Raw genomic sequence first — 11,695 nt, 5'->3', positions numbered from 1 at the left:
CTGGAGAAACTCAGCGGGTGCAGCAGCAGCATCTATGGAGCGAAGGAAATAGGCAACGTTTCGGGCCGAGACCCTTCTTCAGACACCAGCACTATCCTACACACACTAGGGGACAATTTTTACATTTTATACCAAAGCCAATTAACCTACAAACCTGCACGTCTTTGGAGCGTGGGAGGAAACCGGAGCAGCCAGAGAAATCCCACGCAGGTCACGGGGAGAACGTGCAAACTCCGCACAGACAGCACCTGTGGTCGGGATCGAACCCGGGTCACCGGCGCTGGGAGGCAGCGACTCTTCCGCTGTGCCACCATGCCGTCCCCTTTCGGACCTCAATAAGGTTTCGAGAGTCTCCATTTCAAGCGCTGCTCCCTGCTAAATGTTATCTCCTGTGTCTACATTTCACACGTCCGATCTGCGGAGACCAGATAACAGGGCCTGGATGCTACAATATTTTGCAGAGAATAGTTGGCTGGCATTGCTGTTTATCTTTTTTAAAAATAGGACATTCCCAGAACTCTCTCTCCTGAAACAATATGTTCGCGGTTATGGAGTCGTCCAGCATGGAAACAGGCCCTTCGGCCCGACTCATCCATTCCGACCAGATGCCAAACTACATAGTCTGAGGAAGGGTCTCGACCCGAAACGTCACCCCATTCCTTCTCTCCAGAGATGCTGCCTGTCCCCACTGTGTTACTCCAGCATTTTGTGTCTGTCTTCGGTGTAAACCAGCATCTGCAGTTCCTTCCTGTTCCATAATCCCTGCATAAGGTCCATATCTTTCCGTGAAAATCTCTTTTTAAAGGCAATAACTGAATCTTTCTGTATCGCTTCCTCTGCCAGCTGGTTCCATCTCCAGCCAGCCTCTGTTGCCGCTCAGATTGATTGATTCAAATATACAGTAAGGAAACAGGCCCTTCGGCCCACCTAGTCCGCGCCAACTAACCATCACACACTAGTTCCATGCTATCCCCACTTTCTCACCCGTGGGTGGAAACCGGAGCACCCGGAGTAAAAACCCACGCGGGTCACAGGGAGAACGTGCAAACGCCACACACAGACAGCATCTGAGATCATGATGGAACCCGGGTCTATGGCGATGAGAGGCAGCAGCTCTACCCGCTGCGCCACCGTGCGGCCCGTGAGCCTGACATTTATTCTATTGAATGCATTTCCTGTCTGTTGATTGAGTTTGAGTGTTTATTGGCCCGTGTACCGAGGTACAGTGAAAAGCATCTGTTGCGTGCTAACCAGTCAGCGGAAAGACAATACACGATTACACCCGAGCCGTCCACAGTGGACAGATACCGGGCATAGCGTTAATAATGTTCAGTGCAAGATAAAATCCAGTAAATTCCCATCAAAGATAGTCTGAGGGTCTCCAATATGGCAGATGGTAGCTCAGGGCCGCTCTCTAGCTCTCTGGGATGGTTCAGTTGCCTGATAACAGCCGGGAAGAAACTGTCCCTGAGTCTGGAGGTGTGCGTTCGTTTTCACACTTCTGTACCTCTTGCCCAATGGGAGAGGGGAGAAGGTTTTTTTCAAACTTGTTTAATCTCAGAGGGTGCAGGTGATGCTTATTCCAGGAGGCTTTATGCAGCGTTTATGTCCCGCAGTGGTACCTAATGGGAACTCCATGACCATGTATTTCACGTTGATGCTTTGCAGATGAAGGAGGTTTATACAGAATTGTCACATTTGGTATTTACGCTTGTAGGATACATTTACTGTTTGTTGCCCCTACTTAGTATTCATATCTCAGGATGTATCTGATATCTGTTCCTTAGTGGGACATTTGCTTTTATTGTGGGGCATGCAAGGAACTGCAGATGCTGGAATCGTGAGCAAAGCATAAAGTGCTGGAGGAACTCAGCGGGTCAGGCAGCATCGGTGGAGGGAATGGACAGGCGATGTTTCGGTTCAGGACCCTTCTTCAGACTGAAGAGTTTGATGTTCGCCTGCCCATTCCTTACCACAGATGCTGCCTGACCCACTGAGTTCCTCCAGAACTTTGTGTTTAATTGGTTCATTGTGGACTTTGGAAAGAGTAGGATGGGGAGCCACAGTCACGTTTATATCAACAGGTCGATGGTTGAAAGGGTCAAGTGCTTCAAATTCCTGGGCGTGGACATCTCTGAAGATCTCTCCTGGTCCGAGAACACTGATGCAATTATTAAGAAAGCACATCAGCGCCTCTACTTCCTGAGAAGATTACGGAGAGTCGGTTTGTCAAGGAAGACTCTCTCTAACTTCTACAGGTGCACAGTAGAGAGCATGCTGACCGGTTGCATCGTGGCTTGGTTCGGCAACTTGAGCGCCCTGGAGAGGAAAAGACTACAGAAAGTAGTAAACACTGCCCAGTCCATCATCGGCTCTGACCTTCCTTCCATCGAGGGGATCTATCGCAGTCGCTGCCTCAAAAAGGCTGGCAGTATCATCAAGGACCCACACCATCCTGGCCACACACTCATCTCCCTGCTACCTTCAGGTAGAAGGTACAGGAGCCTGAAGACTGCAACGACCAGGTTCAGGAATAGCTACTTCCCCACAGCCATCAGGCTATTAAACCTGGCTCGGACAAAACTCTGAACATTAATAGCCCGTTATCTGTTATTTGCACTTGATCAGTTTATTTATTCATGTGTGTATATATTTATATTATGGTATATGGACACACTGATCTGTTCTGTAGTCAATGCCTACTATGTTCTGTTGTGCTGAAGCAAAGCAAGAATTTCATTGTCCTATCAGGGACACATGACAATAAACTCTCTTGAATCTTGACTCATTGTCGGAGGATGTTTCTGATTGCAATTATTTCTGACGTTTGGCTTCAAGACCAATCTGCATTGTGTTTCACTGTGGGTACATGTGTCGTACATTCCCTGCGTACATATCAGCTGTACCATCGTGGAGGATATATCGTGTATATTCCCTCCCATTTTATCAAGTATGCATATTCTTTGAGAATTCGTATGTTATTTGTTGTCCGATGACATAGTTAGTGTCTGTTGTATGAAATATTAATGATTGTTTATCATCTCACGGAGTTCCTGTCTTCATAATTTGAGGCTAGATCTATTGTTTTAATTCTCTGGAGGATATTGGGGAACCACGCTCAGTTTAGTTCAGTTTATTATAGACAATAGACAATAGGTGCAGGAGTAGGCCATTCGGCCCTTCGAGCCAGCACCGCCATTCAATGTGATCATGGCTGATCATCCCCAACCAGTACCCCGTTCCTGCCTTCTCCCCATATCCCCTGACTCCGCTATCTTTAAGAGCCCTATCTAGCTCTCTCTTGAAAGCATCCAGAGAACCGGCCTCCACCGCCCTCTGAGGCAGAGAATTCCACAGACTCACCACTCTCTGTGTGAAAAAGTGTTTCCGTTCTAAATGGCTTACCTCTTATTCTTATACTTTGACCCCTGGTTCTGGACTCCCCCAACATCGGGAACATGTTTCCTGCCTCTAGCGTGTCCAAGCCCTTAACAATCTTATATGTTTCAATAAGATCGCCTCTCATCCTGCTAAACTCCAGAGTGTACAAGCCCAGCCGCTCCATTCTCTCAGCATATGACAGTCAGGAATTAACCTGGTGAACCTACGCTGCCCTCAATAGCAAGAATGTCCTTCCTCAAATTTGGGGACCAAACCTGCACACAATACTCCAGCTGTGGTCTCCCTAGGGCCCTGTACGTATTGTACGTAGGGCCCTGTACGTATTGCACGTATTGTGCAAACCTGCACACAATACTCCAGCTGTGGTCTCCCTAGGGCCCTGTACGTATTGTCACGTGTACCGAGGTACAGTGAAAAGCTTTTGTTGCGTGCTAACCAGTCAGCGGAAAGACAATACATGATTACAATCAAGCCGCACACAGTACACAAAGGATAAAGGGAACAACATTTAGTTTGCAAGATATAACAAGATAAGTCCAATAAAGTCAGATTAAAGAGAATTCAAATTTGACAAAAGTGCTGGAGAAACTCAGCGGGTGCAGCAGCATTTATGGAGCAAAGGAAATAGGCTTCAGACTGATGTAGGGTGGGGGGGAGGGGGGAGAAGAAAGGAGAAAGGAAGATGAGGAGCCCGAAGGCTGAGGGAGAGCTGAGAAGTGGAGGAGACAGCAAGGGCTACCGGAAATTGGAGAAGTCAATGTTTATGCCGCTAGGGTGCAGACTGCCCAAGCGGAATATGAGGTGCTGCTCCTCCAATTTCTGGTGGTGCTCACTCTGGCCATGGAGGAGGCCCAGGACAGAGAGGTCGGATTGGGAATTGGAGGGGGAGTTGAAGTGCTGAGCCACCGGGAGATCAGGTTGGTTAATGCGGACTGAGTGGTGTTGGGCGAAGCGATCGCCGAGCCTACGCTTTGTAGGTTAATTGACTTGGTATAATTGCAAAATTGTAAATGTGAAATTGTCCCTAGTGTGTGTGGGATAGTGTTAATGTGTGGGGATCGCTGGTCGGTGCGGACTCGGTGGGCCGAAGGGCCTGTTTCCCCCCCTGGGTCTCTAAACTAAACTGAAGATACTCCCTGACCCGTTGGGTTAATCCAGCACTTTGTGTCAACCTACCGAATAACATGTCTCAGTTAAATAAACCAAGTGATTCAACTTGTCATTTATCACTTCAAAAGATCCAATGAATGGAAATATTCCAACATTCATCTGCCTTTATTCACGTTCCCAGTGGCCACCTGACCAAACTTGAATGTTGACATAGTGTTCTTCCTGTGCAGTGAAGCTGTGTTTTCCTGAGCCCTGCATGAATCGAGATAAGACCCATCGAATTCTGTGCCAGTGGAACCAATCTAGTCGGCTCGTAGAGTCACACAGCACAGAAACAGGCCCTTCGACCCAACTTGCCCACGCCGACCAACATGCCCCAACTACACTAGTCCCATCTTCCTGCCTTTAGCCCATATCCCTCTAAACCTTTCCAATCATTTCTGACCATTATTTCCACTTCTAATCTAACGTCCCAACTAACTTAGGGCGGCACGGTGGCGCTGGGGTAGAGCTACTGCCGTACGGCGCCAGAGACCCGGGTTCGATCCCGACTACGGGCGCTGTCTTACGGAGTTTGCACGTTCTCCCCGTGACCTGCGTGGGTTTTCTCCGAGATCTTCGGTTTCTTCCCACACTCCAAAGACGTGCGGGTTTGTAAGTGAATTGGCTTGGTATAAATGTAAATTGTCCCCAGTGTGTGTAGGATAATATTAATGTGCGGGGATCGCTGGATGGCATGGACTCGGTGGGCCGAAGGGCCTGTTTCCGCGCTGTTTCTCGAAACTGAACTAAACTAAGCTTTGCCATTCACTTTGTAGTCTGTTTTGCCAACTTGCTTTAGAAGCAAATAACTACAGAAGCTGCTTTATACCAAAGATAGGGACAAAGCGCTGGAGTAACTCAGAGGGTGACGCAGCACCTCTGGAGAAAAATAATCTTGTTTTGCCGTCTTGGAAGTGTGAAGTGTAAACTGATGGTCACCCATGTCCCTGCAGGTTTGACCTCACTCTCTCTCCAATAAATGGTGGAAGCTTCAAGTGTAGTGGCAGCCAAGGAGGCTCTTCAACGCCTCGATATCCTCAGGAGACTGAGATTCAGCAAGTCTCCAATGACTCTTACAAACTTCTACAGATGCACCACGGACAGCAGACTGTGGAGTTGCATCACAACTAGGTTTGGGAACAGCTCTGAGCCCAAGACCACAAGAAATTGCAGAGAGTTGTGGATGGAGCCCAGTCCATCACACAGACCACACTCTCCACCATTGACTCCATCTACACTTTACTCTGCCTCAGAAAAACAGCCAACAGAATCAAAGACTTGTCCCTGTCCCATTCCTGCTTCTCCCCGGTCCTGTCCGGCAGAAGGTACAGAAGCTTGAAAGCGCGCACCACCAGACTCAGGAACAGCTTCTTCCCCTCTGCTATCAGGCTTCTGAACGGCCCTTCCATAAGCTAGGGTACTGTCCGATTCACCTCTACCCCATTGTGGACATTGGACTTTGTCTCTGGAACTGATGCGCTACAATGCTGAGAACTATATTCTGCACTCTGTATCTTCCCCTTTGTTCTACCTATTGTACTGGAGTTTGGTTTGATTGTATTTATGCATAGTATTATCTGATTTGGCCAGACAGCAGGCAAAACAAAGCTATTTACTGTACCTCGGTGCATGTGATAATAAGAAACTTAACCCTAAACATAAATCATTGCTGAGTACATTCGAGCCCTGGAGTATATCATTGAAAGACAAATTGTCAGGGATTACTCAAAACCATTTTTACAGCAGTTTGGAGACACTAGGAACTACAGATGCTGGAATCTTGAGCAAAGCACAAAGTGCTGGAGGAACTCAGCGGGTCAGGCAGCATCTGTGAAGGGAATGGACAGATGACATCTCAAATCGGGACCACTAAAACTTCCAATTTAATGAACATCTTAAGAACATTTGGACACCTTGATACAATTTCCATGACATCTTAATATTATAATGACTATATTTTAACAACTTTTTCAATGCATGTGAGGAAATGATATAGTTGAATATAAAATGTTATTATAATAGAAAATTATGATGAGTACTATTATATTATATTAAATTATGCTATTGGATTGTATGTAGACAAAAGTGCTGGAGAAACTCAGCGGGTGCAGCAGCATCTATGGAGCAAAGGAAATAGGCAACGTTTCGGGCCGAAACCCTTCTTCATTGTATTGTATGTTGTATTAAATACTATGATATTGGAATTGAATATTATAGTGTTGAGGTTTATATGGAAAAAATAAAATCCAACACTAATGTTGAAAGGAAACATTAGTGAAGGAACGTGTCGGGAACAAAATAGTTGTTGGGGTTTTGATGTTGAAAAATTGCTTAATTAAAAAAAAATAGATTGAATGGCACAAATTGACATCAATGTTGCAGCAATGGAGAGGTCAAACTAGACACAGGTTAAAGATTCTCATCATTGTTTAGATTCGAACGTACAATTTTAAGATCAGATAAATTAGTTTTATTCGTTTATTGATCTTATTTTTAATCCTTCAATTTCTGTTTCTATTGACAGTGGGCAGTTTGAAACATGTTTTAAGATCGATTAATCCAGAACTATATTGATCTTATTGGGAATATCAAAGTTATCCACTTGGTTGTTTAGATTAGTATCATCAATGTGTTTCACAGTATTTCATTGAAAACATGTCAGCATTGTGTATAAAGAAGTGTTCTTACAGTGTTATAGATATTTTGGTTTATTAGGTGATGCTACAAAATGACATTTTTCGTTTTTCCATAGCATTAGGTAAAATATGCACAGAATTTTAGGTATATTATTAATACAGTTATTCTGTTTCTGAGGCAAGCAGGAACAATATCTTTTCATTGTCCTTCCTGGAGCAATCTTCCAAAGTCATATCATCCAAACTTTATCAATCTTTTCCATTTGTTCTCATCAAATTCAAACTTAGAATAAATTCCAAAGTTCAAAGAGGTTATTGTCATAATCTGATGCAAAATATGGCTAATAGTCTCCACTACTTAATCAATTTGAAACTAGTTTTACTGTTTTTTACTACTAAATGTACTAATTTTAAAACCTTTGTAGTATTTCTCTTTCAACGCGTTTTAACATTGCAATTAAAAGCTGAAAGGCACTTTGTGCAGAACTCGTATTTGTAAGCCACGTTATTCAGCTTAAGTACACAATTCGTTCCGCCTATATTAATCATAAATTCTATGAATTATGACTGTATTAAGAACGATATATCTAGATCAGCACAATTTTTTTTTAAATGTCACATCAGGACTTTATTAAAAAACTTGCAGAGAAAATACTCAATGATTTCAAATTCTTATAATTCTTACAAATAAATGATTGAAAGCTTTGGTGAATTGGTTCAAAACTTAACAAAATCTATCAACATTTTTGTATTGTGGATCATGAGAATACTCTTCAATTTTGACACCGATTCAAATACATGTGAATGACATTTTGCAAGTATATTTAAAGTTATTAACATCTTACATGTTGACATTTAATTGTGGAGAAAACAAAGATTTATTTTGATCCACCTTCAACCCATCAAAAGTTTGTAATAACTTAGAGGTAAAGAACTGCAGATGCTGGTTAATACACAGAAAGACACAAAGTGCTGGAGTATCTCAGCAGAGAAGGCAGGGATGCTGCTTGACCTGCAGAGTAACCCCAGCACTCTGTACCCTTTTTACAATAATGTAGACTTTATTAAACCTACATGTTCATATAATTCCTTGCACCTTATGCAACTACACATGAACCTAACGTCAAAAGATCCACAAGAGGTAATTACCCAGTATTTGCAGTAATAGTGAAGAACTTTATTCATCATTTTAGCAACTGCAGAAGAACCTTTAATGACTAAAGCAAAAAGTTACATCTTATTTAACTTAATCTTGTTAATGTGCGTAAATTTGCATTGCATAAAAGTCCCTACCCGCTCCTGATCCCACGAACCCGACAGTTAAAATAAACCATTGCAGGAGGGATCAATGTTTTGCAAATGTAACTGTAACCTTGTCTACCATCCTTGTGGTGACTCGAGATTTCAGTTTGAAAAAGTGTGTCTCTGAAACTAGCATAGGGAGCAATGGTTGACTCAATAATGGATATAATGGGGGAATTCCTGATTCAAGCATGCATTTAGCAAAGGAGAGACAGAGAGAGAGAGAGAGAGAGAAAGAGTGAGAGAGAGAGAGAGAGAGAGAGAGAGAGAGAGAGAGAGAGAGAGAGAGAGAGAGAGAGAGAGAGAGAGAGAGAGAGTTTATTGTCATGTGTCCCTGATAGGACAATGAAATTCTTGCTTTGCTTCAGCACAACAGAACATAGTAGGCATTGACTACAGAACAGATCAGTGTGTCCATATACCATTGTTTAAATATATACACACATGAATAAATAAACTGATAAAGTGCAAATAAACAGATAATGGGCTATTAATGTTCAGAGATTTGTTTGAGTTGAGTTTAATAGCCTGATGGCTGTGGGGAAGTAGCTATTTCTGAACCTGGATGTTGCAGTCTTCGGGCTCCTGTAACTTCTACCTGTAGAGAGAGAAAGAGAGAGAGAAAGAGAGAGAATTAGAGACAGAGAGAGAGAGAGAGAGAGAGGGAGAGAGATAGAGAGAGAGAGAAAAAGGGGGGAAGAGAGGGAGAATGAGAGCAAGAGAGGGAGAAAGAAAGAGGGAGATAGAGAGAGATAGAAAGAAATAGAGAGATAAAGAGAGGGAGAGAGAAAGAGAGAGCGAAAGAGAGAGAGAGAGAGAGAGAGAAAGAGGGAGGGTGAGAGAGAGCGAGAGAGAGAGAGAGAGAGAGTGTTTTATCCCAAGATAAACCATTGACATTCTTACTTGCAGCAACACAACAGAATCTGTAAACACTGTGGCAATATAATCAAAGAGAAAACAAAGTTCTATATGTTGTTATATGCATATATATATACACATACATATACACACACATACACATTTAAACAAACAAGCAATAAAAGTGCAAAAAGATAAAACCAATGGAATATAGTGTGGAGTCAAGCATTTTGATATTAGGTATAAGGGTGTAGACTATTTTCTAAGGTACACAAAAATGCTGGAGAAACTCAACGGGTGCAGCAGCATCTATGGAGCGAAGGAAATAGGCGACGTTTCGGGCCGAAACCAAGGGCGAAGGAAATAGGAAATAGGTAACGTTTAGGGCCGAAACCCTTCCGGGTTTCGGCCCGAAACGTTGCCTATTTCCTTCACTCCATAGATGCTGCTGCACCCGCTGAGTTTCTCCAGCATTTTTGTGTACCTTCGATTTTCCAGCATCTGCAGTTCCTCCTTAGACTACCTTCTAAATGAGGATAGAATTCAGAAATGGGAAGGGCAAAGGGACTTGGGATTGCTGGTGCAGGATTCCCTGAAAGTTAATTTGCAAGTTGAACCGGTAGTAAGGAAGGCAAACTGCCATTTATTTTGAGAGGACTAGAATACGAAAACAGCGATGTAACGCTGAGGCTCGATAAGGCGTTGGTCAGGCCATATTTGGAATACTTTGAGCCCCATATCTGAGGAAGGACGTGCTGGCTCTGGAGAGGGTCCAGAGGAGGTTTACAAGAATGATCCCAGGAATGAGTGGGTCAACATATGATGAGCGTTTGTCGGCACTGGGCCTGTACTCGCTGGAGTTTGGAAGAATTGAAACGTACAGAATAGTGAAAGGCCTGGATAGAGTGGATGTGGAGAGGATGTTTCCACTAGTGGGAGAGTCTAGGACTAGAGGTCACAGCCTCAGAATTAAAGGACGTTCCTTTAGGAAGGAGATGAGGAGGAATTTCTTTATTCAGAGGGTGGTGAATCTGTGTGGGATTCTTTGCCACAGACGGCTGTGGAGGCCACAAGTCAGTGGATATTTTTAAGGCAGAGATAGATAGATTGTTGATTAGTGCGGATGTCAGGGGTTATGGGGAGAAGGCAGGAGAATGGGGTTGAGAGGGGGAGATAGATCAGCCATGAGTGAATGGAATGGCCTAATTCTGCTATCACTTATTTAGTGTAATGTTGTTCAGAGCTTCTTTGGAGGTTGTCGTGTTTAAGAGCCTGATGGCTGTGGGGAAGAAGCTGTTCCCAAATGAGCAGGGATAAGGAAAGCAGAGGTGTGGGCATACAGACTTGGTTTCTGTTTCAGTTTAGTTCATTGCCACGTGTACCGAGGTACAGTGAAAAGCTTTCGTTGCGTGCTAACCAGTCAGCGGAAAGACAATGCATGATCACAATCGAGCCGTCCACAGTGTACAGATACAGGATAAGGGAATAACGTTTAGTGCAAGGTAAAGCCAGCAAAGTCCGATCAAGGATAGTCTGAGTGTCACCAATGAGGTAGATAGTAGTTCAGGACTTGCTCTCTGTTTGTGGTAGGATGGTTCAGTTGCCTGATAACAGCCGGGAAGAAACTGTCCCTGAATCTGGAGGTGTGCGTGTGTTCGTTTTCACACTTCTGTACCTCTTGCCCGATGGGAGAGGGGAGAAGAGGGAGTGGCCGGGGGTGAGACTGGTCCTCGATGATGCTGCTGGCCTTGCCGAGGCAGCGTGAGGTGGAGATGGAGTTGATGGAAGGGAGGTTGGTTTGCGCGATGGTCTGGGCAGCGTCAGCAACTCTCTGCGATTTCTTGCGGTCTCGGACGGGGCCGTTCCCGAACCGTGCCGCGAGGCTTTCCGCGGCGCATCTGTAGACGTTGGCGAGAGTTGTTGGGGACGTGCCGAGCATTCCTAAGCCTTGTGAGGAAGTGGGAATGTACGCACTCGGCCCGGGCTCAGGTCAGGGGAGGTGGGTTGTTCTGCAGAGAGGCTACAAATCGTGCGAGAAAATAAAACTCTTTTTTGTGTGTGCAGGTTCTTCCATGTTGCAAATCCTGTCTCAAAGAATCGGACAGACTCAATGCAGGAAAAATTTTCCCCGATGTTGGGGGGGGGGAGTCCAGAACCAGAGCTCACACAGTTTAAGAATAAGGGGTATAAGGCCATTTAGGACTGAGACGAGGAAAAGCTTTTTCACCCAGAGAGTTGTGAATCTGTGGAATTCTCTGCCACAGAAGGCAGTCGAGGCCGATTCACTGGATGTTTTCAAGAGAGAGTTAGATTTAGCTATTAGGGCTAACGGAATCGGGGGATAT

This window comes from Amblyraja radiata, chromosome 24 (genome assembly GCF_010909765.2).
Source record: "Amblyraja radiata isolate CabotCenter1 chromosome 24, sAmbRad1.1.pri, whole genome shotgun sequence".
NCBI classification, from domain to species: domain Eukaryota; kingdom Metazoa; phylum Chordata; class Chondrichthyes; order Rajiformes; family Rajidae; genus Amblyraja; species Amblyraja radiata.
Note: the sequence above shows the minus strand (reverse complement) of the source record.